We start from the raw sequence: 24,648 nt of genomic DNA on the forward strand, positions 1-24,648 counted from the left end.
GTTAATATTAACTTCCAGTCAGAGAAACTATGTATTTAGAGTGAAATTAAACATCGTCCTGTCAATCGGTATAGAGAATTTGGTATATTGTTACGTAGACTTTTACTTGTAAACATTAAGATGCATTGTTTCATCAGTTAATGTACCATCGCTGTTAACGATATTTTGAGCCATAATTTTAATAATACCTAAAGAGATCGGCTTAGAAGATTTAAGTCGGTTCTAAATATATTTAGCTAACAATAAAAAAAACGCTTTATAATTACAGTATGAAAATAATAAAGAGTAATGACATTCACTATACTAAATAGAATAACCAGTACTGTTGGTGAAAACGACAATAAATATTTACAGAAGAACTAACTATTGGCTTGAAATACTGTTACACAAATATATTTATTTGAGAAACGCAACCTTAGTATAACATACCTGTTATTTTTCTTCATTTCTATTTAGCACCTCTTTTAATCAAAGAAAATGATTATGCCATCCCTACTACATAGCGACAGAGGTATATAACGTTTCTATTTATTTATGAGGCATGTTACGTTTTACAACTTCAAATAGTCTTAAACTGAATCAAATTGTAATTTATATTTATAATTTAAATAAATGTTGATGTGTATCCAATTTACGAAACTTACGAACAAGATTGATAAACACAGCTTCCTTTCTTAATACAGATATATTTTAATATATAAACAACAATACAATTTACAATAACTGATATTACAAATAATGATTTATGTACAAAAGTTTCACAAACTTACAAATAATATTGAGTCTTCTATCTGATATAGAATTTCTTGATATTTTTCGATGGTTCGCGATTAGCGAATCAATTTCGAGTTGATGAAGATACAATTTATTTAGCACGCAACAAGCTTCCTTTGCATTCTTCGTTCTTCGCTGATCAAACGTTAGAAAATTAAGTAAAAATGACAACACCGAGTTAATGAAACGTGAAAAGGAAATGGTTTTGTAGTCCTAAATAATTCTGATAACCTTCCAAAAATACTATGTATTTTAATAACAGTAGTAAATAGAAAATAAACAAACCCAAAAGTGATCGTACCAAAAGCATAAAAAAACAAATTTAAAAGTTTTTTCTGAAATTAAAAAAGAAAGGTAATATTTTGATAAAAGATGAATATGCTAAGATAAAGCCTTTTGGATTCCGTTCCAGTATATTATCAGGTAGTTCAGAGTTTCGTAATGTTTCCACTTACACCCTTGTGCAAATTAATTGAAACAAATGGTCATTTTACAATATTTTCAGCATGGCGGCCGGTGTAGGCTCGCTGGACCCGCTGATTTCCTTTAATAGTCATTTTTTTCACACAGACGGCGTTATTAGCTGTGTTTTGCAGTACGGTCGATCTATTTTTGGGATATATGACGAAAGTTTGAGGAATATTACGTCATTCGAAATGCGTTAGAAGGGCAAAAAGACCAGTCAAAAAACAACTTCTTACCAACTCAATGAAGGAAAAACGGTATCAATGGGGTCTCAAATACAAGAACTGGACGCAAGAACAATGGAGGAAGGTGTTATTCAGTGACGAGACTAATTTCTTCGTACAGAGTCAAAGAAGTCTGCATGTTCGCAGATCTCCAGGTGAGAAACTTCGAGAATCTCACATCAATCAGTTCGTAAAACATCCCTTGAAGAAATGTTTTGGGAATTTTTCAGCTACTATGGCGTCGGAGGCTTACATGTCGTAGAAGGTATAATGCAAGGACCACAGTACATCAAAGTTTTGCAGAGAAGAGTCGGTCAAGAATTGAAAAAGAGATTTCCAGATGTATCTGGCATTTTTCTTCAAGATCTGGCTCCGTGCCACACATCGAAACTTGTGAAGAATTTTATGACTACAACGCGAATAAAGGTGCTGGATTGGCCTGGAAACTCTCCGGACTTAAATCCTATTGAAAATCTTTGGGCGATTTGTAAAGAAAGACTTCGGGGAAAAGACTGTACTACGAAAGGTAAGCTAATTGAGGTTATAATTGAGATGTGGTACTGCGATCCAAAAATTAGTAAAGACTGCAGTCAACTCGTGGACTCGATGCCAAAGCGGATTAATGATCTTCTGAAAAATAAAGGCGGTCATATCATGTATTAATTTGTGAGTAATTTTTGGATTCTCAGAAATAAAACGCAAAAAATTGAAAAAATCGTTATTTTGCATCTTGATTCAATTAATTTGCACAAGGGTGTAGATCACTCGAGTAAGATATAAGTTTGTTAATGCAATTTTTGGATCAGTTTATTTATGCATGACGATGTTGTTGTTGTTTTTATTAAGCACAAAAGCTACATAAAGGTGATCTGCCAACCAGGGGTACCGAAACCACTCATAACAACTATATCGCAAAAGACACCATTGTAATTTCCCATAAAGAGCGGGACATAGAATTTGTAGAAATGTATACACTAAAGGAGACATTACAAATGATAACAAATCTGATTTATGAAAATAATATGATGAGAGTGTTTTTAACCTTTTTTTTTCAACAATTACTGGAAATTGCCAAAAAGAAATAACATTTTATTTTTGTTGTTAATATTTATGCTCCAACTATTGGAGCTACGATGAATTCCGAATTAGCTCCATCATGAGCTAATCTATTTTTGCGCTGTCATGAAAAACAATGATTAAAGGAGTGTCTGAAAATTCTCAATCTTGTATACTGCCGAATGTATGTGAATAAAACTTTTGTCGTATTTAATGAAGTGGAACATTAAAATCATTTCGGTGAAATATAAGATTCAGGACAGTTTGCTTTCTTGAATATTTTCAGCCTTTTACAAAAAATGGGTTTGGCATTGCCAGGTGGTTGAAGCACTCCATTCGTAATCCGCGGGTTCGAATCCCAGTCACACCAAACATGGTCGCCCATTCAGCCGTGGGGGCGTTAAAATGTGACGGTCAATTTCACTATTCACTGGTACAAGAGTACCCTAAGAGCTGGCTGTGGATGGTGATGACTAGTTGTCTTCCCTCTAGTCTTACACTGCTAAATTAGGGAAGGCTAGTGCAGATAGCCCTCGTGTAAATTTTCGTGAAATTCAAAAAACAAACAAACAATAACAACAAGGGAATGTTAGACAGTGAAGGCTCTAACAACAGACTTTCACAAGATAATGTCTCAAGTTTGATAGCTTTATTGCACGTAAGTACAAAATATTATTGTGAAAAAATTAGTCCATCGAGCTTACAAAATAATAAGTACTTATGAATATTTTCATGAAGAAGTAAAGAATGTGAAACAGTCTTCTAATTTACAGGATAGAGAAGATCATCAGAGTATATTCAGGAGTTGGGATATTGAAATCATATACCATAAATATATGTGAATTAACAGAGTCAGTAATACTCCTGTTCAATGGGCACACCAGTGGCATAACTGTATGTCTGTGGACTTACAACACTAAAACCAAATTTCGATATCCGTGGTGGACAGAGCACAGATAACCCATTGTGTAGTTTTGTGCTTAACTTCAAACAAACAGACCTACTTACTGGAAAACCCGTGGTTTGTTTGCCAACAAAAAACTTACATACGCTCTTTAGTAGAGTATACTTTCAAACAGACTTTAGACTTATTTTCAAACCGAAAAAGATATTGATTTTTAAGCCTAACTACATGGTTTCTGCACACACACGCACAAAAGAAAATTTAATGTTGTTTTGAGTTTGAGTTTATTTGTCCAAGATGTGATGTTAGGTATATAGATGGATGACTAGAAATTAGAGTACAAGAACACTCAAATCTATTAAGTAAAAATAAGTCTAGTATAAAAGAACATGTCATGCGTAGTTGTAGCATATAAAAGAATGTCCATTTTAACTTGTGTCAAGAAGCGGCAACAAAAATGGTATTCTTTTGAAAGAAATGTTCTTAATTAAAAAAACTTCCAATTAATAAACTTATATCATCTATGAAATTGTTCTGTTTTATTAGCAGGTTAATTCTTCAATGGTTTTTTTATTTACATGTTTTGTTTCATTAGTTATAAGTTAATCCTTCAATGTTTTTTTTACTGACCTGCCCTGTTTTATTAGTTATAGGTTAATCCCTCAATGGTTTCTTACTTACATGTTTTGTTTCATTAGTTATAGGTTAATCCTTCAATAGTTTCTTACTTACATATTATGTTTTATTAGTTGTAGATTAATCTCTCAATGGTTTCTTACTTAACTGTCCTGTTTCATTACTTACTAGTTGGAGTATTACATAGATTAATGACAGATAATCTCGGAACATGAAAACTTGTTTCTCTTATACGTAATTGTATAAAAACGCACAACCTCCGTAAAAACTGCAAAACACAAAATGTGAAACCACAAATTTCAATGTATCTGCATAAACCCAAAAACATTCATGCCAAATTTGGTGAAGATCCGTCAACAGGAGACGAAGTAATGGTAAAAACGAAAAACGCTCCCCAAAAAACCCGCAAAACACAAAAATAAAATGCTTTTTTTTTGTACTCTCATATGGACCTAATGAACATCCATACAAATTTTAGTGAATTTCCATTCACACCCTGCGAAGTAGTTACACGGACGAGAAACACACGTACTATTGTATTTATATAGGCAAGTTCATCCTTAAAAACAAAATTGGTAGTGACATATGTATTTAATTAGTTATGGATTCATCATTCAGTGGCTGCTTAGTTACATGTCCTGTTTCAATAGTTACACGTTTATCTTTAAATAATTGGCATATAATTAGGAGGCCTAATTTGATAAGCTTTATTTTATTGTAAAATGCTAACACAAGTAGATTTTAGTTTCAATAACATCAATTTATAAGAACGAAATATTCAGGTGCCCATATCTCGCTTTTACCATCATTCGTTATCTTCCACATGATCATCTTGATGCCATCTGCTGAACCACTTTTTATGTTTAATAACTGACAATGACCTCACAGCTGGGCCTCTCACTCAAGCCTTCATACAATACTTCTGAGTGCGAATATTTAACTTCGTTACTGGTAAATATAATTAAAACAGTAAATAACAAGTGAACTTTAATAAATTAGACTTATAATATAAAGAACATTAAAAAATACATCGTATTAATAATAGATAATACTTACGTTCTACAAGATACTTTCGTGTTACTGTATCGGTTATGAAGGAAATATCTTGTAAGGTTAGTGATCGTTTTCTTACGTAATACCATAAATGGTTAGTGTGATTACACTGATACTTAGAGGGGATTCCCATTCGAAAGTATTTTCATTATTCGTGTCCAGAAAGCCTTGAACGGGTTTTTTTTTTCCTCCGAGATTTCCGAGACTGACGTGAGACCAGTTAAGTTGGCAAAACTAACGACCTAGAAACAATATTTAGACGTACTAGCAGAACTAGACAATATTTCAACGTATAAGTATAAAATATTTGTGCTCCGCAGAAGGATTCAAAGGCGCCAACCACAATGATTTTCACTTAATCCAATGTATTGGAAACGATCTTCTATTATCCCCAGTAACTTTTACAGCTATCCTAAGGTGGTCATTGCCAGGAAAATCCTGCTAGGACACCAATTATTATTAAAGCATGTGAGCCAAGTTTCCTGTGAACTTGTGAACAAAGTGTATGAGCAAATATGAGGCTCCCAGGACCCTGTGGAGGAAGGGATAGGAGCATAACATTTGATGCTAGATTTAGTGATATAAAATCTCAAAAATCTAAGTTTAGACCCTATAACGTTTGAGTGGGTTTACAAGCATGTTTCTCTCTTCCCTACTGTAGCTCCTTGGTAAGTAGGCTATGCTGTATGGATAAAGGCGTTCCTCTTGGTCCTGTTAACTCCAAAACTGTAGGAGAAGTTAGCTGGATATAATTACATGCAAAGTTGTTAGTGTCCTGCAAAGATACAAAATGTGTTATGTACTCTCTGTCCACTATGATGAGTCAAACCCCTGACTTTAGAACTGTAACTCCATGAAATGACTGTCAGGATGTTAGAAATATAGAATTAAGAATTATGGAGTTGGTTTCAAATATACTGAATGACACTACAAGCATAAATCCATATAAGAATTTCACACTTTAGGTTTTCAAAATTCAAACAGAAGAGTAACTACGATATGTGCAACGATCGTTTCACTGTAATAGAACTAATTTAAATAAAAGTAATCTCCTCATAACAAGAATGACTTTCACTGGGATTGTTCATAAGGGTTTGTTTATGTCTTTGTTGATGTAATCTGTAAATATACTACTGAAAAAATGGAATTATTAAGAAAGGTTATTTATTTCAATAAAGGGTGCCACTTTTAATACATAAAAACATTGTCATTTATATCGGCACGATTCGAACATTTCTCCCTTACAACTGTTCCCAGACAAAAAAGAATTACCTTTACGAATTTCATTTTAATGAGGTATGAATACTATGAATAATAACTACTGCCACAAACAAACCCTCGTAGAGCGACATATTTGCTAGTATATAGAAATCTGTTACAGACTTGTTGAATTTGGTGGTAAATCAACGCGCTAATTGCTTGACAACGACATCATCACAATGTAATATGGTGATTATGCTCAAAAACAAAACAAAAACCTAATATATAAGGGTTTTAACTTAAAAATATTATATTAGAATGCTTTTTCTCCATAAATAATATTGGTTCAGATGCTATAACATATATATAGTGGCCAATTTATTCAGTTAAAAAATCTGAGAGTCATGTATATGATATTAACATCTTTAACTAAGCTAACAGAAAAACAAAGACTGTAGTATATGGAATATTGTGACAAGCCGATAGTTTCACATAGCTAGATGTATCACTATGTGTTAAAAAAAAGGGGGTTGCATTCTAAACGAAACATTGGTGTAATATTTATAAGTTAGCGTATACATGGTGGCGTCAGTGTCGTAACAATAGCCACTTTTTCGCATATTATTTAATCCGTAGGCCTGTCGCATAAATATAATTTATTTATAATGTAAAAGCCAAGGTGAGTTCGACTCATTTGTTTTATTCTAAATACGCATGAAGCTACACAATGGGCTATTATTTCATGCCCACAGATATACCGCTGAGCCACGGGGTCTCGCCGAAAGTGATCAAGTCCGGTACTTTAGAAATATTCATCAATGACACAAATAAATTTGTGTTTGTGTTCTAATTTTTGAAAAGATTGTTATATGTCCACTAAGAATAATTTGTTATACATAAAGATTTAAAACCGGATAAAAAGCAAAATGTTTAATAACATAATAATTATTTAATGATGCTTGTTTGGTTTGTTTGTTTTGGAATTTCGCACAAAGCTGCTCGAGGGCTATCTGTACTAGCCGTCCCTAATTTAGCAGTGTAAGACTAGAGGGAAGGCAGCTAGTCATCACCACCCACCGCCAACTCTTGGGCTACTCTTTTACCAACGAATAGTGGGATTGACTGTCACATTATAACGCCCCCACGGCTGGGAGGGCGAGCATGTTTGGCGCGACCGGGATGCGAACCCGCGACCCTCAGATTACGAGTCGCACGCCTTAATTTAATGATGCAAATATTGTCATCACTCATTCATGAATTCCGTTCACGCGAATATTTAAATTAAATGTAAAACTAGATTTAAATTCACCCTGGTGGTTATGGTACTCAATTTGCCATTTGCGGGTTCGAATCCCATCACTGAATATGCTGCTCTTTCAGCTGTGAGGCGTTAAAATGTTATAACCCAAAAGTTGGCGGCTGGTGGTGTTTACTGATGCTCCTTCTAGTCTATTCACATCAAAATTAGTAACGGTTAGCGCAAATAGCTTTGCGCAAAATTCTAAACAAAGATGTGTGTTGCTGCGCGAGGTGAAATGACCTTTTCACAGCATTAACACCACTTTTTAATGTTTTAAATGTTTAATGTGTTATTGTTCTAACACCTGCTTTGTGCTATAAAACACTGAATCAACCAACACTTGTTCTAACACACAAGATAAGTTTGTTTCTGATAGAAAGTCCAGTTTTTTTTTATCGATTATATGTTAAACTACACAAAGATTTTACAAATTATTCACCACCATTTAATATTTATCTAAATTCGTATTCCTCGACCAATTATAACGTTGATATGGTCGAACCAAACAAAACAAATCTCAACACTAGATGGCAGTGTTGCTGTGTGTTACTCAAACTGATTATGCAATTAAATTGCGAATGCTCAATGTGAATTTCAAAAAGCACTGTCACTAAGCAGCAGTCGGAAATAAAACACTGTCACTCTGGAAGCTTTATATTTGCAGTATTAATTAGGTGATAATATGTGATGTTGGTGTAATGCACTTTAGGAAAACTAGAGGGCTTATAAGTAGAACGTATATCCCGCTGTGCAGCGTTAATCATATTCGGTTCATAAAAAAATAAGAAATGAGTCCGCAAAACAGTGAGGAAAAATATTTTTACTATCTCCCCAGGTTTCATCAAAATCCAATAATTTTGACTGAGTTATAGAACAAAAATAGTGTAAAAAATCGGTCCCTCTGTTAAGAAATAAGGATTTTGTTTGATTTTTGTAAATCTGCTGTGGCCTTCACCTTTGATCTTGATCATAAGAAAATTAATAACTTCTTAGTTGAGTCATAATACAAGTGTGTTCTAACTATTTTCATAATACATTCAACCCTTTCCAGTATTATTGCTGACAAACACACACAGGGGTCGAAAACATAACCTTCGGCTTCGTGTGGTGGCGTGTAATTCGCAGATATCTTTAGCTTGGAATGACTCAGCAAAATTCACTCTTGTGAGGTGACATTGAATTATAAAATATTTGTTATTTATGGATGCTTTCGAACGTATAATTTTGTTTGAGTTGTTTTTAATTATACTTTATAGGTTCTGGTCGATAAACACTATTGTTCTAGTTGAACCAAGCCGGTTTATTTCGGATAATCGCGCAAAGCCACGCAAGGGCTAACTGCGCTAGCTCTCCATAATTTTGAACTGATAGACTACAGGGAAGGTAACTAATCAACAGCAACCACCGCCAACACTTTGTCTGTCTTTACTGAATATTTGAATTTAACTTCTCTCTTATAACGCACCCATATCTACAGAGAACGCTGAGCGCGTTTTTTACTTTTCTTACAATAATGTAACTTTCGATCGAGATGTTAACCTTTAGGCCAGGCGAGACTCAGACCCCCAAGTCATAGGTCTAGCAGTATCACTATTAGTTTTTCAAGTACAATGATTTCAGAGCATTAAAATATTTTAAAATTGGAGAAAGTCATGGAGTGTATTCAGGTAGGCAGTGAATTATTGAATTTCTTTTCCGAAAGATTCAAAGGTAAGCCAGTTAATATAGTGGTTGATATAAATTTCACTGAGTTTGAACCAGAAAAATACATTCGTTATTACCAGATCGCTTTATCTACGTTTCAACGTGTTATTATAAATAATTCGTTAATCAGAAGTGCAAGTGACTTTTTCAACTCATTACATTCCATAATGAGCAGGCATGGCCAGAAGGTTAGGGCGCTTAGCCTACACTCTGAGGGTCATAGGTATGAGTCTTCGTTCCACTTAATATACTTACCCTTTCAGTTATGGGAACGTTATAATGTAACGGTCAATCAGTTATTCGATGGTTAAAAAGTAGCCCAAGAGTTAACTGTGGGTGAGGATGAAAAGCTACCTTCCTTCTAGTCTTGCACTGCTAAATTAAAAACAGCTAGTGCAAAAACTGTGACTGAAAGTTAGCTGTTTGCTTATAAGTGTCAGATAAATTGCGTAAACGTTAGTTTTTACCATAACCAGCTGGTAACACAACAAATATTTGTGTCCTTTTCAGCTTAAGTTTGATTGTCTATTACATTAATGATTTTACAAGCACCATGTTTGTTAGTAACGTACTAAAACGAGAAGTTCTGTTGTACATAATCGGAGAACGGAGATCACTGATTGGACAATATAATGTAGACTGCAGAACGCTTCTTCCAAGTAAAAGGTGAGTTCAAGCCAGAGACTTATAATCGCTGTAACATTCCAAATATGAACTCCAAAAGTAAGAAGTAATAATGTTTGTTACTCTTAATTTGATTGGAGTAAAACACAAAACTGCACACCGGACTGTCTGTGCTCTGCCTACCAGGAGTACCCAAACCCGGTTTCTAGCAGTGTGGGTTCATAGACATACCGCTGTGACACTTGGGAACTTTAATGGGGGGTTTATTTATTTGCTCTCGAAACAGAACATTTTTGGGAACCCTGCGCAAGTACACCGAGTTCTACATATTATATTCGGATACACTTATTCATGAGCTAAACGCCTACACTCGAAATAAACTTGATTGATATACCAGTAGAAAGATGATAAGACTACATATGCAGAATTGCTAAAGATCTTACTTTACATATTAATCAATTTGAATGGATGGATTTAATTACATCAATAGCAAACAAAATCTTTGTGCTGTTGAGATTGGAGATTTTTGTGTTTTGAGTTTCAAGAAGTTATATTGCACTTATGGTGTGACATAAGATAAATTCTAATGGTAGTTATAGTAGTTTATTTGAAAGCCTTATCAATTTGGACTATTTTGGTTCAATGTTTGATAACGTCCAACAATTAAACGTTGGAAATAGATAAAAGTGTTTTCTTGTGCTTAGTCTCATATTTTTATTTAGAATATTTATCAGTTAATATTCTGAAGTTAACATTACGCATGTTAAAAAATTAAATATTTTCCAGTATTGATGACCTAATACTCAAGAACAGTCTGAACCTAACGAAAAAATTTGAACAGACTGGTATCTTACAATGTTGAAGAAATACAGATGTTATTCAAAAAAATATTTATAAATCGTGTAAACTGCTTACAAAAGCTATATAACAGGACTATTTAACTTTCTCACGTCTATTGAGAAAGGTATTATTAACAGGTTTAGCCTTTATAACAATACGGCGCATTTCAAAAAATGTAGTTCATAAGTATAATATTGTGCAATATTTTTGAAATAAAGCCCTTATGAAGCGGTTATACATTTAATGTAACAATATAAAGTATAAAGAAAAACTAGATTCAAAATATCGTCAAAGAAGCTCAGCATAATCTAATAGAAAACTGATGTAGAACATTTGGAATGACTAATTCTTTTACTATGGGAATTGACACTATTCCCGAAGCCCAAGTCCACAAAATGAAATTTGTTCCTGAAACTATCTTAAGCCTATAGTCGAACCAACTAGCCCGTGTTGCTACAACCAAGCAACTAAAATTGCTTAAAGTCTATAGTCGAACCGACTGACCCATGTTGTTACAACCAAGCTGCATAGTGTGTTCAAATATCTTAAATACATATTAAACAATAATTCTAAGACAAAGAATTTTAGAGATGACACAATAGAAACTACAGCAAAATCTCATTTTCGTATTCGTTTCGACACACTAAAATCTAACCTACATAAGGCTTCTGACCAAATAGAAACGAGTGTCACAGATTTAAGAAATAAGATAAAAAAACGTTCTAAAAATTTTACGAATTCTCTAAAGAAATACAAAGGTGAAGAAAATGCAGTAAATGATCTCAAAAGAGGCAAAAATCTTATAGTGAACGTAGTTGAGAAAACAAAGGTTCACACTGCTAAATCTTTGCATATCTTGATCATAATACTTACAAATTTATTTTTAAATATCCATAACCCACTCTTGAAGAAAAAGATATTACCCCAAAAGTTAAAAAAGACAGCAATTCGTCCCCAAATTTCCAAATCTATCTTTAGCCGAATAACAATCGAATATCTGAACTTTATCAAAATATCACAAAAAAAGCCACTAAAACCTATTATTTCAGCATATAACTCAGCAAATAAAAACCATTTATTGGTCTATAAACGAACTATTGCAAACTCCATTAAAATCTGTTTCATCCAGCATCACACATATAAGTGATTTTCTTTACCAGGTAAAAGTAGAAACCCCCATTCTCTATGACTCAACGATTTTGTTTAACCCTTAATGTAATTATACCCATACATACGATCCAACTTTGTTTTACACTTTACTGATAAAAAATAAAATGATGTATCAGAGAAATTATTAAGACTACAATTAAAATTATACTGTATTTTGTTCTACGTGGCACATTTCTTGCTTCAACTTAATTTTCAAATACACTATCTGCGCTAACAGTCCCTCATTTAGCGGTGTAAGACTATAGGGAAGGCAGCTAGTCATCACCACTCACCGCCAACTCTTGGGCTACTCTTTTACCAACGAATAGTGGGATTGGCCGTAACATTATAACGCCCCCATAGCTGAAAGGGCGAGTATATTTGGTGTGACGAGAATTCGAGCCCGCGACCTTCGGATTACAAATCGAGTGCCTCTTAACCACCTGGCCATGCCGGGCCTGTCAAATATGACTTTGCTACAAAACAAACACATTCCTCATTGTGCTTCCAGTGGCACGGTTAGTCTGGGGACTTATAACATTATAAACCGGTTTCTATGCTAGTGGTGGACACAGCAAAGAGAATCTATTATGGAACTTTGAGCTTATCTACAAACAAGTAAACCTTTGATTAGTCGAAACGTAACTTAAACAGGTCACAACATGCAAACGCAATACCAAAATAGTCCAAAATATAGAAAATAATTGAAAGTATAACTTGTTAGTTATGTTTACAAAGAGACGGAAAATTGTTCATGTAAGAAGAAATGAATAAATTATTTGACTGCAGACCAAGGACTTCTCTAAACATCTTGTTTAAAGAATGCTCTTTACAAGTTCAAATATAAGAAGAGTAATCAGTTTTCATATACTAGAGAAACTGGACATGAATTTCCAAATAGAATTTTGGAATATATTAACTATATTCAACAATTGAATATGAATAATAATGTCCTTACAGAACATTGGCATAAAATCCCTCGGTTTTCCAAAAAGTAAATAAACTTTTCTTGATAGAAAATAAGTAGAATCTCTGTTTATTGGGAAACGGATTTCCACATTAAATCATGATTAAAGTTGCCTGTATAAAAAGTAATTTTTAATGACTCTAATGTCTTATTTTTTTCATAAACAAACCTTGCATTTTAATTATACTTGTCATGAGACATTGATATTAGGCCTATTATATTTTTAAATACTACATTCTTTAGCTAATCCTTTAAGTATTTTCAAGAATTGGAAGAGTGTAAAATAATAGTATTCCAACTACACTATTGTTACCATATCTATAACTGACAACTTATGATAAATATAATTATAATCATGCTTCGCCAGCTTGTAAAAGGCATTTACACCATAACACCTGTTATTGTAACAAATTGTCTAAATAAATATTGTTCCGTCCACTAATGTGTTCCTTGTGTCCCAACTGCTTCTAATAACTCTGGATTCTGTAATGGCTCGTCAACGATGGATGTGGTGAATACAGTGTGATTGGAATACTGGTATTATACATTCTTCTCACCTTTGAAAATTACTAAGGGATTACATAGAGAATGTAGTACTGAAGAGTATAATAGACCTCATATTATCTTATTGGAAGTGAAATTTTATATTTTATTTAATTATTTTGTATTAACTTTTAATTGTTTCATTGTTTCTTGGTTATTAACTGTACTGCCGTCGTGACACACTATGATTTTTTTGTTACCATCGTGTAACTGAAAATACTGTTGTGTTGCAAGATAAAAGCAGAAACAATTAGAATAAAGGTAATAAAATACAAATCAACACGTTTAAGTAAATTCTTTTCTCAACAAATATTTATGTTAAATGTTCCGCATAGAACGCACGTAATGAGAATCTTTATATTCTCACGCTCGAAATATTCTTTCTAGGCCTAGTTTGAGCGTAACGCGGTGTTTACATTTGTCACTGCTTGACGAAAATCGTCTGCTCGAAATGTTTCACAAAATGAAACTAAGTAAATTCTTTAACTAGTCATGTTAATTTATCCTCTATTACCTTTAATAGTTATTTTTGCATTATTTAAATTAGTTCTTTCGTCTCTATTTGACTTTTCACTTTCGACTGTTGTGATGTGATTTTTGATGTTATCTCTTGGTAAAGATGGTACACAGAAACGTTGGAAATAAATAAAAGTATCTTTTGGAAATATTTTGTGTTTTGTTTTTGTTCGTAAACAAAACATTTGCAATTATCCTGTTGATAATATTACGAACATTGGAAAATGATGAAATATTACGTATATGTTTTACACATATAATAACAGTTATCTACTATGAATGCATGTAATGATAACGTTTTAAGGTAAGCCTATCTAATGATAATTTTCTAAGATAAATCTGTCTAATTATAAAATATAATAACAGATCGTTTTCGTCCTTGGATTATCAAAAACGATGGTCCACTAAGTTATTATGTCAGTAAAGTTAGTGAAAAATATTTACAGCTGTGCAAGATCTACATATTATGACATGAATGTGATAACTCAGAGAAGTATATATATATGCTTATTTCTTTGAATCGATGTAAGTGTATATGCTAAAAAGATAAGAACAATAAAAACATATACACTTCTTTAATCATATCATAATGAAACGTCTGTTTAGTGCTTAACCATTCGTTTAATAAAACAGCAAGAAAAGGTTTGAAAAGTGATTGCAGATGGCGTTTTTCTTCATCGTTGAATATACTAAGAAAATCAGATCAATATAATATTTATTCAAATATGTATCATTTAATCACAGTCTGAGCCATATTGATGGCTCTCACTAGCTCAGTAACTGGAGTTCATGTATTATTAACATACTTTAGTAATTTTTCTCGGCTGTTCAACCTATGATAACTTTCTTTCAAATTACCAATTTTTGGTAACTGTAGTTTGTTAGCGTTTCCAGATTTACTAAACCACTGTAATCTATGATCTGTTATAGTAACTTGTAATTACAGTGATTTATTATAGATTTCCGTATATTTCGTGTTATTATGAAAGTTTATTCTACGGATGATAAAAGTTTTTGTTAGACAATTCTAAGAAATATTCTGTATGCTTTCTGTTGCAGTAGTTGCACTAACGCAAAGAGTTTTCAGTAAAAGTTAGAGAAGAATGTGCAATCGACCGATAGAGAAGTGAATGTGTCTGATAATCATTCTGGATACTAAAAATAACGAGTGATCACAAGCTAAAATAAACATCTAATGATAATATTTCACTGTAAACGAGTCTAATGATAATATTATACGATAAACGTATCTAATAATAATGTTATATTTTAAAAACGAATCTAACTATAGTATTCTTACTGTAAGCAATATTCTATGGTAGATCTGTAATGATAATATTCTACGTTAAACCTATATTCTATGATAAATTTTAATTGAGAATGTTTTATGGCAGCGTTTCTCAACTTTTTTTAGTACGGTAGCCCACCGCACAACGTTATACAGGGTGGCCCGTAAGTCCCTACCCATCCATATATCTTATGTATCCAGTGTATCTGTGTGCTGTCCCTCATTCTCGCTGCATAATATTATGCGACGCCATGTTCTGTGAGACATGTTCCTCAACATAGCAGGGGTTATTGTTCCAAATGCCGCGGTAACAGCTGCCTTCAACTCATCATTAGTGTTATAACGTTGTTTAGACACAATGTGCATGGGTAGGGACTTACGGGCCACCCTGTAAAAGTATGACAGTGCTAAAAAATCCAAATGTTTCATAGTTGTTATTCCAGGTTCGTGTGCATTACTTTAATTTATAGTTTGCATTTTATAACATATTATGTAGTTTGCGTTATTATCTTCCTATTTTGCAACACGTTTTGAAAAATACTGTAATTTAATTTTAAGACTTTTCAAAATTAACCTCAAATTGCTTTGAAATTCATCCAGTCAGTTTATATAGCTTTAGGCCTACTTGTCTAATTGTCTTTTCTGCGCTGCATTTTGTCAGTTTTTTCATCAGTATGTAAACATAGCTAAAGATAATGTTACAGTGTAAAGCTGTCTAATGATAATATTCTACGATAAACATATTTGATCACAATGTCCTACAATGAAAGATGTCAAGAAATAATGTTCTATGTGAACGGATAAGGTAATCACCTACTACAGCTAACTAATGCAATGATCATGTTTGGTAAAGAACTTATCGAGTTATGTTTTAGAACCAACATACCTAATTATCGGACTATAAAGTCAAAGTATTCGATGACGGTATTTGAAAGGAATATTCAATTATATGTGTGAAACTACAACCATCTAGTGACAATATTTTAAAGTGAACAGCATTCAATCGTCATATACGAAAGCAAATGAATTCAATGAATAATTTGGCTAATAGTTACTTAACTTTTCAGGAAAGTGCTTTAACAATCAACGTTACTAGTACGTATATTTTTAAAAGTGTGCGTATTACTTGTTCTACCGTAAATACTGATCGCCAAGAAAAAACGAATTCACGCGATGCTAGTCGTCTCAAAAAACTTCCTGCAACAAATGGAACATGTTTCAGGTTTGGCAGGTGTCGAGTATTTTAATGACTCTGTAACCTGTTAGAAAACAAACCAAGGTAAAAACAGGTCTTAGCGATTTTTCGCTGTGGTTTTCCAAAAGCATTCACTGGCAAGAGAAATAAGAGTGAAACTGACCCTCTTGTTTTAAACGTTTCCACTGCTCATATACGTTGTTTGTTTGTTTCTTTTGAGTTTCACGCAAAACTACACGAGGACTATTTGCGCTAGCCGTCCCTAATATGGCAGTGTTAAACTAGAGGGAAGGCAGATATTCATCACCACCCACCGTCAACTTTTGGGCTACTCTTTTACCAATAAATAATGGGATTGACCGTACAATTATAACGGACCCACGGATGAAAGGACGAGCATGTTTGGTATGACTGAGAATCGAACCCGCGATCCTCATATATACTGAAACAGAAATATATTATTTCTTTTTCCGCCAGTCATTTTTTTTCTATAACTCTAGGTCTACTTATCTAACACAGTATTTTCCCTCTGCATTTTCCCGTAGCTTTGTTTCAGAAGTGTGTAAGAACGTGTATGTATATATCAGCGTTATGTATTTACCAGCATATCTATTGTTCCTCATGTTTATCAGTAGCAGATCAAGAGGGTGATCCATGTGGGCTGGGCCAAATATCCATTTTACGAATTTCCAGACTCATCATGACCATCTTTGATTTGCCTTCATTTGGTAACTTAATTCCTTCAGCCGAGGTCCGGCATGACCAAGTGGCTTAAAGCGTTCGACTCGTAACCTGAGGATCGCGGGTTCGAATCCCCGTCACACCAAATATGCTCGTCCTTTCAACCGTGGGTGCGTTATAATGTGACGATCTATCCCACTATTCGTTGGCAAAAGAGTAGCCAAAGAGTTGGCGGTAGGCGGTGATGACTAGCTGCCTTCCCTCTAGTCTTACACTGCTAAATTAGAGACGGCTAGTGCAGATAACCCTCGTGTAGTTTTGCGCGAAATTCAAAAACAAACAAACAGTCCTTCAACCATATGCTCCAGTTTCTTGGAAGCAAGCTAATATTTTAATGTTCCACAAAGACGGAAAACCAACCAATAAACCAAACAGTTATCGACCGATCAGCCTGACCAGCTGTGTAGGTAAAATTCACGAAAGAATAATAAGCAATAGACTCTCCACATTTTTGGAGATTAATTCAAAATTACCAGAAGAACAAAACGGATTCAGAACATACAGACAAACAACAGATCACTTAATTAGGTTAACTGAAACATTAATAAACAGCTTTAATAATAAAGAATGTACTGTCGTCTGCTTCCTCAATATCGAGAAAGCATTCGACACTGTATGGCACAATTGTCTTCGATTCTGTATGAATGAAATGGGACTACCGCGAGGAATTATTTGCTGGTTATCAAACTTTTTGGAAAATAGAAAATATAGAAGGAACTTTCTCGGAGTTCTTCACTCCAGAAGCTGGAGTCCATCAAGGAGGGGTGGTTAGCTCTGTTCTCTTCATCATGTGTGTGAACAATATGCCACTAAAAGACCCAAACCATGGATACGCGTCTCAGTTCGCTGATGATGTAGCAATTTGGAAAAGTGGCCCTACACCAGAAATAGCAGCTGGTAACTTACAACCACAACTAAATAGATTATGTGAATATTGCGAAAAATATAGAATTAAAATAAATACAGCGAAGACGCAATTAGTAATATTTTCAACATCTACGAAATATCAAAAAGTTCAACCCTAAATCTATACGAATGGAGAGCTTCTCCAGACTGCTACATCTGCAAAATTTTTAGGATTAACATATGATCAGAAACATACATGGAAAAAACATGTAAATAACATAAAAACTAAAATTTGGCGAAGAATAAACTATGCTAGGAGTCTAACTGGTAAAAACTACAGAACAACACCAGAAAACATCATTAAAATATACAAGACATACATTAGAACTGTAATAGACTATGCAGCTCCTGCATGGATCAATGTAAGTGGAAATCAAATTCAAACCAAACTTCAAACATTACAGAATACACTAATTACATCAGCATACAGAGTACCTAAAGCCACTTTATCAAAGTTCATGCATAATTACTCAAACACACAAACAATACCAGATAGACTTCTACAGAGTACAATAAAATATTTTGATAAAAATTGGCGAAAAAATGAGTTGTTATGCGAACTAGACAGATATTGTATATATGATGAAAAGAGACCTAAACACCTCTCCCCGTTAAATTTATACATTAGATCACTAAGATAGAATCGTTTAAAATAACAATAATAATTTTAATAATAGAATAGAGCTAAAATAAAACAAGCCACTTACGTTCTAGACTTATTTAAAAAAAAAAAATAATAAAAATCAAAGAACAATATAAATGGACATTGCCCTGAAAAGAACCTGACTAAATTTATGATATCACTCCAGCCATTTAGTATATAATCAAAATATATTAATCTGGCTACTCCAACAAAGTCATGGAAGGAGGAAGAGGTCTAGTGTAACTGTCCCTCCTGGATATACAAATATATATATCCAAATACCAGAGAAAGAGAGAGCCATATGCTGAACAGATAAAAGGGAAGGCTAGTGAAGCCATTATAAACCCAAATTCCCCACATAAACTTTCGCTCGCTCGTTGGTTCATTCACGCCCTGTTATTGGGCCCCCTTTCGATCAACTCTGCATCTGCTATTGTTTGTATATCATTTGATCTCGCCGTCTTTTCTTATTTCCGGCCATAGATATTAATTTCTACATATATATATATATACGTCTGTTTAGGTACTCAAATAACTGTCTTTATATCTTTCCACATAGCTCTACTTCTTCCATCTAAATACGCATTCAACTTACATATCATAGGTATGCATATCAATACTTATTAAATATCATATAAATTAATTATAAATAGGCGTATTTTTTGATCAGCATTATAAAACAATTATGATGCAATTAATAAAGTTAAAAACATTACATAGAGACTCAAAAACCAAAACACATTTTGTCATTATCAGTTCTTGTTGTTATCATTAAAACCCATAACGATAATGTTTGTGGGAGTAGAACGCACACGCATTGAGGATTTTCCATCTTTCAGAGAAAATCCAAACACTTATATCAAACTAACCACCAACTAATAATCAGTTAATGGTTAGGAGTTAAGTGTTTTAAACCCGTAATGTCTCAACTCCAACTGCCTTTCGTTTTCTGTAGCTAGTTGTAAGAAGGCAGTTACCCTTAATATTTAGATACAACGTTAAAGTAGATATAAAACACCCTAAAATTCTACACTGTAAAACTCCCAAACTTCACCCTTTTGTGAGATGTACAAAAAAGCAAAATTATTCTCAAGGTAGAGATAAACCACCTTATTTTTCTACAAGACTCCTAACCTCTATAATCTTATTTAGGGGTTACAAATGATGTTAAAGAGAACTAAAAACCTTTACCTTAACCTGTTTAGTGCTGTAGACGAGATAACTCGTCCAAGGCGATCGGTAACACAGTGCCACGGACGAGTTAATTCGTTTTCAATAATACTTAACTTCAACGCTAGATATCAGCACCACATATGCATTTGACCGACTTACAAATTGTTTCACTTTCGATCCAAAATGGCGTCATGAAAAAGTTACAAAATGAAGAAGCATTAGAGTTGTATTGTAGCAGCTGAAATACTTGGCAGTCAACAGGTTAATAGTTCTTGAACTTCCATCCATATCATAAAAGGGTGGAGGTTGTGATATTTCCATTGTGGAAAGCTAAAATATTTTATTTCTATTTTAAGGTTCTATTTAAATATTAAGAGTAACTGGCTGCGCACAGTCGAAAGCATTTGGAGTTGAGACATTATGGGTTCAAACACTCTTGTCCTAATTATTAACTGATTCTTTTTAGATATTGACTAGTTTAACATCGGTGTCTGGATCTTCTCCGAGAGATGGCAAATCCCTAACGCGTTTGGTTTCTATGGCCACCAGCTTTATCGCTATAAGTTTTAAAGATGACAACAAGAAATGATAATGCGAAAATTAATTTTGGTTTTTGAGTCTCTCTCTAATATTTTTAATACATATATATATTGTACGAATAAAGAAAATATCTAACTTTGAGAAGTTAACCTTAGATTAGCTTCCAAATGATTTTTCTAAATAATTTACGCACTAAATACCTTTGTAGTAGAGCCCATAATAACAAACAACTCTTATTATAGCAATTCATCTCATTATTTAAATTCAAGCATGTTGGATGTATTTTAAAGCCCCCCGCTAGTACAGTGATATGTTTCCCGATTTGCAACGTTAAAATCAGGGTTTCGATTCCCCTCGGTGGGTTGAGCAGATAGCCCTTTGTGGCTTTGCTATAAGAAAAACACACACACACACATGTATTTAATAAAAAAAAAAAGAGTGATTTAACTGAGTTTTGTCTTCAATGTGTATTATACCAAGAATAGATAAAATTACTCAATATAATGCAAAACGTGGACCTTACTGCAGTAAACAGCATACAAGCGAGCCGATAATTTATAGGCTAAATTTTGAAAATAAATGAGCTTCGTGATGTTAGTGTCTTCTCAACTTATTTGCTTAGAGAAATGTACGTTGGATGAAATATTCCGCTTAAGTAAACAGAGATTTCTCGTATTGGTGTCTTTGTCAACCCACACCCATGACAGTGTTTTGTTTACTCGCTAGTTTTATTGCGCAACTTAAATATTATTGCATAAGTAGAAATCACACTTTTTTATATTTCAGTTACATAAAACATAAGTACCTCAAGTTTAACTTAAGAGTTTTAAAGTGCTGTTGCGTTATTCACAAACATCCATTTCGTTATTTCCTAAGACGAATAATAGTATTTATAGATTGCTTATAATTTATCTGAACTCCTTTTACGTACATTCTCTGCATTGTCTAAGTTTTATAAATGAATGGACCATGCAGTGTACATTATATTAACTTTCTAAGACGTTTGGCTATAACAAACATCACAGTTTGACAATATATCGTATTTTTAGGAAAGGAATGGCATGGCCGGGTGTTATGGCACTCGATTCGTGATCCGCGGGTTCGAATCCCAGTCACACCAAACATAGTCACCCTTTCAATCCCACTATTCGTTGGTAAAAGAGTAGTCCAAGAGGTGGTGGTGGATGGTGATGACTAGCTGCCTTCCTTCTAGTCTTACACTGCTAAATTAAGGGCGGCTAGCACAGATTGCCTTCATGTAGCTTTGCGCGAAATTCAAAACAAACCACTTTTAGGATAATAAATTGTTCAATATTTTCACGTGTTGTTTAGCAGCGATTTTTGTAAATAAAGCGAGAAAAAAACAAACTTTTAATCTCAGATGAAAAAAACAAACGAACTTGTTATTTCAGTCAACGTATCGCCCTTGTGGCTTGATCAGGAATGGTAGTTCGTAAGAGTTTTTGTGTTTTCAGCTACTCTTGTTAGTTCTTTTGAGTTTTAAAGAAAATCCAGTTGATATATTCACAAATAAATGGTAACGTTAATGCAGCCCTAAATTCACTAAATAGAAAGAAACGACTACTTTCAGGATTTTCAGTTTTTTCCAGTTTGTTATTAGAGAACCATTGAAACTGAATCTTTGTAAACCAATACTTTCCTGTCTGTGAATAATGGGACAATGCCTAGCATTAAAGATTAAGTGAAAAAGATGCTAAGTGGAAAAAGCTCAATAATAGAGTTGAACTCAGGACTTATGTTGAACAGGACTAAGGCTCTCCTACTCAATGATTAGGTAATTACACTCAAAGTAGAAGTTATTCAAACTAAAACTCAGTTTATAGTTAAGTAGTAGAGGCTGCAAGTAACTATTAATTAAATACGTGTGTGATATCTTCCAAGCTGTAGGATTGCAGGTTGAATTCCACGCACAATACACAAGAATACATGTGCTGAGTTATTAGCTATCTTGAAAAATTCAAAATGATGACTTTTAATTTATGATTGTAATTATAAGTCATAACACGAGGATTAGGATTATAATGCAGTGAGGCGTTGTCGCAAGAGCAATATGTCACACTAAGAAGTGAGCATATCCATATTCATATATGATTACACGAAACTATTAACACTAGTCTACCTAACGCACACACAAACATTGATGTTTATAAATAAAGTTTGTCTAGTTCTTCACAAACATGTAATTTACATACATATTATTCTAAAGGAGTCTCTACTGGTCCAATCTACACACTAGAACAAATATTCAAGTTGCGCTTTGTTTTGTTGTTGTTGTAACTTAAGTAAATTAGTCCAGGCCAAGTTACCAAGTAACTTTGACGTACTCCCAAGGCCATTGTGCCTACGTGTTTAGGCACAAGGAGGAAAAGCGGACAGAAAGGAAAGATAATTGCTTGCTTTTGTCTTTGCTATAGGTTATCCCTTTGCGTAGTTGTTAATGAAAGTATAGTTTGATATTAATCAGATTTTTGAAAATCAAAAGCATATGTTTAATCATTTTCGCTATGAAATTTTGAAAGTAACAAAACTATGTGAAATAAAGCTCGACCAATCTCTATATTCAAATATTCAATGAAAATATCACATTGATATTTTCATCTAATAACCATTGTTTATGAAATATATCAGACATGATATTTTATGCTCTTAACCAACACATTACCGAAATTAAATACAGAAATAAAAAGAGGTAATATTTGATAAAAGGATTTCAAAATGTTTAAAAAAACACAGAAAAACTTTGTGTCAGAGCAAAGTCACTTTGGACTATATGTTGTATCCATTGCGAGGAATCGAACCTCAGGTTTTAACAATGTAAGTTCCTCAACTTGCCGCTGTCCTAACCCGATAACACAAAATACCCAAACATTAAACCCACAAAGAAGAGCCCGTTGAATGTCAGTTACGAATATAAATGTCCCTAAAGTACCCCCTGGGCATGGCCAGGTAGTTAAAGACACTCGACTCGTAATATGAGGGTCGCGGGTTTGAATCCACGTTGCACCAAACATGCTTGCCCTTTTAGTCGCATAGGCGTTATAATGGTACGATCAATCCCACTATTCGTTAGTGAAAGAGTAGCCCAGTAGTGAAAGAGTTGGCGGTGGGTGGTGATGACTAGGTGCCTTCCCTCTAATCTTACACTACTAAATTAGGGACGGCTAGCGCAGATAACCCTCGTGTAGCTTTGCGCGAAATTCAAAAACAAACAAACTATGTAAGGTTTGAAAGGGAGTAAAAATATTATCATAGTTGGCAACAAGATGATGTTGTTGTGCATTTTTCTGAGTAACTTATAAGCTAGTATTCATTACTCCCACAGATCAGGTAGGTAATAATATTTAACTTTGTGTATAATCCAGCACAATTGTACATATTACACTACAACACTATTGTTATATACTTCTATTAACAATAATTCTGCTACAGTTCTCAGTGCCACCCTTTAAGCATTTGTTGAAACTACTTATCAGCTGATGCTTAACTGTGGTGGTTATTAATGGAGGTATATTTTTAGTGAAACCTACATTATTTTTACAGCACTATATCTGTGAACTTACGATGATAAAAAACCAGGTTTTGATACTCATGATATAGAGAGCACAGATAGCCCATTGCTTAACTAGAACAAATTAGTAGTATACAGTCATTGACTTTTGAAACAAACACTTTTCGTCTTTACATTTGAAAACACTATCTTCGAAATAAATTTTAAGTTTAATAGTATACAGCTGACTAGATACCTTACATTTATTGTAATATATATATCATCGCAATACAGTTGTAAAGCAAAAAAAAAGCGTTTACGTTGATTTGTTTGTTTGTTTTGAATTTCGTGCAAAGTTACACAAGAACTATCTGCGTTAACCTTCCTTAATTTAACAGTGTAAGATTAGAAGGAAAGTAGTTAGTCATCACCACCCACCGCCAACTCTTGAGTTGCTCTTTTACCAACGAATAGCTGATTGATCGTAACATCATAACGCTCCCACGGCTAGAAGGGCGAGCATGTTTGGTGTGAAGGGCATTCAAGGCTCGCAACCCTCACATTACGCGTTGAGCGACCTTACCATCTGGCCATGCCGGGTCGTTTTACAGACTCGAACAGGCAATTTCCAGAAAACTATTCTCCAAATTGTATCTCACGTTACGCCTAACGTTTTCAAACTCGCCAACGTAATATCCC

The 24,648-nt window shown here is 33.8% G+C and overlaps 1 long non-coding RNA gene across 10 annotated transcripts in view; it reads left to right on the forward strand.

Annotated features, from left to right (window-relative positions):
- LOC143232591 (uncharacterized) overlaps positions 1-24,648 on the forward strand; it is an 86,746-nt gene that overhangs the window by 36,607 nt on the left and 25,491 nt on the right. Inside the window, exon 3 of one of the 10 annotated variants that reach the window (XR_013017622.1) lies at positions 3,293-3,909. The exons of the other annotated variants lie outside the window; for them this stretch is intronic. This is a non-coding gene — a long non-coding RNA (uncharacterized LOC143232591). Of the gene's footprint in view, positions 1-3,292; positions 3,910-24,648 lie in introns of those variants that run through there. 10 annotated transcript variants of the gene reach the window in all.

This window comes from Tachypleus tridentatus, chromosome 11 (genome assembly GCF_004210375.1).
Source record: "Tachypleus tridentatus isolate NWPU-2018 chromosome 11, ASM421037v1, whole genome shotgun sequence".
NCBI classification, from domain to species: Eukaryota; Metazoa; Arthropoda; class Merostomata; order Xiphosura; family Limulidae; genus Tachypleus; species Tachypleus tridentatus.